This window comes from Sinocyclocheilus anshuiensis, unplaced genomic scaffold (assembly GCF_001515605.1).
Source record: "Sinocyclocheilus anshuiensis isolate Anshui unplaced genomic scaffold, SAMN03320099.WGS_v1.1 scaffold1447, whole genome shotgun sequence".
NCBI classification, from domain to species: Eukaryota; Metazoa; Chordata; class Actinopteri; order Cypriniformes; family Cyprinidae; genus Sinocyclocheilus; species Sinocyclocheilus anshuiensis.
The window spans coordinates 431,159-436,357 of NW_015536547.1; the positions used below are offsets into that span (position 1 = coordinate 431,159).

General features: G+C 45.1%; 1 protein-coding gene across 1 annotated transcript in view; it reads right to left on the minus strand.

Annotated features, from left to right (window-relative positions):
• The window catches only part of LOC107698963 (gastrula zinc finger protein XlCGF8.2DB-like), a 50,853-nt gene that overhangs the window by 35,172 nt on the left and 10,482 nt on the right, over nucleotides 1-5,199 (minus strand). The window lies entirely within an intron of this gene.

A 5,199-nucleotide genomic window follows, 5' to 3' on the forward strand; every position in this document is an offset into this window, starting at 1 on the left:
AAGCGCTCTGTGTGTGTCAGTCTTATTTGGTGTTGTCTGTCCATTATCACTCTTTATTTTACTAATACGAGTGTAGACAAACATACAGCGAGAGCGGGCAGCATCTCAGGCTGTGTGTTCTTCCCTGCCCGCGCTACATTTCGGGTGGGGATACACAGTTTGTGTGTTGTCTGCTTTGGAGCAAAACACGCAGAGTCAGTTCTCAAGGGGAGCATTGCGAGTGTTTGTCACTGCGTATGCTTTGCTCTCAGGGCTCTCTTTGAGGAGGGAGTCTTCACCGGTGTTTCTCGCGGCACCGGCCCCGCTTTCGCCGAGGCGGAGCGGCGGCTGTGCTCGTGTGGTTCGCATATGTATCTGGTGGAGGGAATGTAGACGGGCGAGTCCCTATCTTCTTCCTCACCTACCAGATCCAGCGCCCGCTCTCGGGGTTCGGAAGCCCGCGCTACGGTTCTTTCCCCCTGGTGAGAGGGCTCGACGCTCCGTCTGTCTTCCTCCGAGGATGTTGATGAGGGCGTCGAGGAGCTCGCCAGTTGCACAAGCATCAGTTACGCAAGCATATTATGCATATTATGCCTAATATTATAATGAGCAGCTTTACTGTGGAGTGGAGCTGTTTTACAGTCGCACAAGCATTATGTCTATATTATTATGAGCAGCATTTACTGGGGAGCGGAGCTCGCGCAGTGAGCTCTCGGAAATAAAGGGCTGATTGTGCTTCTCCCCGCTGAATGCTCCGCTCCCGCCGGGCACGCTCCGAGGAGTGTGTCCGTGCTTGCGAGCTCGCGGTTCGGTCCCGCTATTGCTGAGGCACGGCGGCGATTCAGATCAAGGGGATCGCACGTGGATCTAGCGGATGGGTTGGAGATGGCTCGCCCTTTCTCCGCCTGCACTCCCTAGATCCAGCGCTCTCTCTCAAGGCTCGGAAGCACGTGCTGCGGTTTCTTCCCTCTCTGAGTGAGAGCTCGCTGCTGCAGCTATTTTTCTCAGAGGAGATTGATATTGTTTGTGTGACCAAGTGGTTCGCACGCTGCCGAGGCAACGCGTGTATTACATCATTTTCAGTTTTTGATGTGAATCTTACCACACCAGACCGTGTTTACTCATTTGGTTGTGTGGCTGCATTTAATTCTGAGGAATTAAATGAGGTATTTATCTGACTATGAGAAGTTAGATAGGCCTATATCATTTTCGATTTTTGATATAAATCTTATGACACCAGACCGTGTTTACTCGTCTGGTTGTTTGGCTGCATTTAATACTGAGGAATTAAATTAAGTATTTACCTGACTATGAGAAGTTGGATATACAGGGGCTCTTGGGATAAAAATTTCTCGAGTAAGAGCACCTGTTTACTTCTCTTCCTCTGAGGAGGCTGAGGTGGTCAGCAGGGGCTGCTGGGCGGGAGCAGTCCCAACCTACCACGCTTCAGGGCACCGAGCTAGCCACTCTGATTATACCAGAGGTCAGTCTCGAGAGACTGATTCCCTTAGTAGACTAACGTGTCTCGGTGGGTCCTGCACACTGTAGAGTGAGGCTATAGAATCCAGTTCTCCTCCGCCTCAGTTTAAATGGGGTCATCCCCACTATGGTGGGTCCCGAGCAGGCTCTGGTCATGGAACAGAAGTAGTTACTCTTTTGAGGAAGGAGGCCATCGAGGTGGTCCCTCCGCACGTAGCAGAGTCCGGGTTCTACAGTAAGTACTTCACCGTTACGAGGAAAGATGGAGGGTGGCGTCCTATTTTAGATCTGCGTCATTTGAACCGCTCAGTCAGGTGACTGAAGTTCAGCACACTCGCACTCAAACAAGTCGTGTCTCAGATCAAGTCCGAGGACTGGTTTGGCACGATCGATCTAAAAGATTCGACCATGATGTAGGCACATATGTCTCCTGCTCGGATCGAGTCGATCACGAGAGTGAGAGAAGGCCGGTCACTCACTGTCAAGCAGTTCCAGACTGCTGGGTCTGATAGCAGCTGCGTCCAACGTGGTTACAATTGGCCTGCTGTACATGAGACCCCTACAGTGGTGGCTTAAGACCAAGGGGTTCTCCCTGAGGGGAAACCCGCTTTGCATGCTCAAGGTCACACGGCGGTGCCTACGTGCCTTAGACATGCGAAGGAAACCTTGGTTTTTATCTCAGGGCCCGGTGCTGGGAGTTCCTGGTCGGCGCATATGCTAGCGACGGATGCATCTCTCACCGGTTGGGATGCATCTCTCACTCGGCCCGCGGCCTGTGGAGTGGCCGCCATCTCACGTGGCGCATGAGTTGACTGGAGATGCTGGCTGTGTTTCTAGCTTTGAAACACTTCTTCACAGGCCAAAGAGATCCCTATGTGTTCTCTCTGACTCATCCAGCTCTACTGGGGCTGGATGCCATGGTACACATGTACACCTTTCCCCCCATTGTTCTGCTGCCAGGAGTTCTGGAGAGAGTGCACTGGAACGAGGTCAGTCGACTGCCAGTAGCCCCATTCTGGCCGGGCCGAGTATGGTTCTCGGACCTGATTCCTCTCCTCGACGGCGCTCCATGGGAGATTCCCGTCATGATCATTTGGAATGAGGATAAAAAAATAAACAAAATTCAAATAAAAAAATTCAAATAAACTGCAAATAAGTTCGAACATCCACTCCATAAATATTTTTTCCTGAATATTACTGATGAACTGATCAAAAAGTAGGCTACTCTTCACATGTGTTTTACTACTTTATAGTATTGTAATATAGTAATAATTTAGTACTTTCTCCTGTTTTATTGTTGGTTTCCTCTTTTCTGATCATTTGGAATGAGGATAAATAGACAAAAAAAAAACATGCAAATAAGTTCAAACATCAATTCAATATCTACGATTTCCTGAATATTATGAAATTCAAGATGTCCGCCCCTGATGACGTCATAATATGCAAATTAGATGAGTATATTTACACCCCACATAAACTTTTTGGTCATGCCCAACATTTTTCTAATTTACAGTAGATCTCTATCTTTAAGCCCTTTCAAGCCACAAGCTTTTGAAATCTTGATGTCAAAATCCAGCATTTTTTCCAAAAAACCCTGGCACCTAAAGGGTTAAGCATTAAAATGACCTCAAATATAAATCAATTTCATAGTTTTGCCTTCAGTTAGATTAGGTAATTAAGACATTTGGGTGTGCTCTTCAAAAATAACAAGTGTTTTTTAGGGTTGGGCCGATAGACGATGCCATCGTCCATCGGCGATGGCTGACAGACATCACGATGTTGACCCGGCATCGCGATCCCCCCGCCCGCCCGCAAAAAAAAACACACTTAATCACACTGTATTGGCAAATGAAATGCATGCTTTCAATTTCCGCACTGTTCAAATATATATTTTTTCTGATTAGGAAATAATAACAAGGAAGTTGTTCCCGATCACAATACAAATTACATTAAAAAAAAACAGAACACACTTTATACAGTAAAGATAGCTTTTATTGTGCATAAAACGCCAAACGAATTACATGAACCAGTTAGTTTACACAAACTAAATGAGGCATACAAAAACAGCAGAAAATTTCTAAATAATTTAAATTAAATTAGATTAAATAGACTACAACAAATACGCCTTTTTCATGGTTTTACCATGGCGAACAGAGGTTGTTTAAATATCAAGGTTTCTGGCCAGAAATACTAACATGTTTACTTTTTCTGGCTTTAATAAGCTGCGAAGTGGAGTAACAACACTACCCGCTGTGCTGAACACGCATTCAGATGGAGAACTGGTAGCACATATGCACAAATATTTACGAGCGATGTTGGCCATGAGAGGGAACCGGCCTTGGTTAGCTTTCCACCAAGTTAGTGGGTCTTCTTCTCCATCAATTGCCATTTCCTGTAGGTACATCGACATCTCTGCTTCACCCTTTTGATCAGCGGTGAGCAAGGCTGCTGTAGCTGCTCTTTTCCCAAGAAGGCTGCCCAGTGAACCCTTTTTCTTCTTAGGCACGGTGCCAGCACCTGATTCCTCTTCCTCTTCTCTGACTTGTGCGGGACCGGATGTCGGATTTGCGCGTGTTGCTGCTGCTGCCGCCATCTCTGCAACCAAGTCAGTTTTTGTGGCACTTAGCTCGGGTGGTTTCATGTGCTCTTCTCTGTATCTTGGGTAAAGCAAGGTTGCTTTGTGCATCATCCTCTGGGTGGCATCATGGCCATATTTGCCTTCCATCTGCTCCAAGATGACGCGTTGTTGGCTGTGAGTTTAGCATCCTGCTCTGACTTCTCCAGCACACCTTCCAGGTGGGCTAACATGGTCAAAAGTGAGGAAACAGTAACGTAGTTTTCTCCAGAGAGAATATCTGTAAACTCCGCTACTGGCTTCAACCCGCTGTTAACCGCTTCCAGAACACTCAAGTCCTGCCATGTAAGCTGCAGGAGCGGGCGGCAGCTTTTGTCCTGAGCAAACACCCGTTAGATGGCTTGCACCTGCTCCAGGATTCTCTCCACCATTCGCTGTTTGGAGCCCCATCGTGTTGCACAGTCCTGTCAGGAAAATATAATCATCTAACTTTTAAGATCATTTTTGTTTTTTAAAATTTTTTCACATTTACGTTTTTCTAACCACGGCTGACAAAAAGGTACAAAGCCTTCCATGTGGTGAGCACACAATATCAAATTAGCTTAAAATATAAGCTTAGTTATGTAAAATCAGTGTGTCATTCGTTCAATTAATTTTCAATTAAGAATCCACAAATCTGAAAAACGAAAACCAACTTATTTCATTATTTCTTTACAAAACCAAAATGAAAAACTTGATATTCATATTTTCGTTTCTATGCACAAATTAAAAATGGGGGATAAGAATAATCCGTGTATCATTCGATCATTCGTTTTTTGATTTAATATTGAAAGTAGAAAAACGAGAAAACAGCTCCTTTTTTGTTTTTTCGTTTTTTTTCCAAAAAACGAAAAACAAGAATTCAGTTTAAATTTTCGTTTTTCGTTCAGGGGTAGAAAAATGAATAAACAGCTTGAATATTCAATTTCTACACATGGGCGGGAATTAAACACCCCTTTCTGCTGATTGGTCAGCAGAAGATCAAACCGTGCCGTCATCAGTTCTTCTGCAGTATCACGCAGCAGAATAATAGTCCTCTGCTGCTGCAGTTGTATTGATTCTTAACACATTTATTGCAACTACATTTCATCTTTTTTCATCAAACAAACAGGCTAATGAATAGCTCA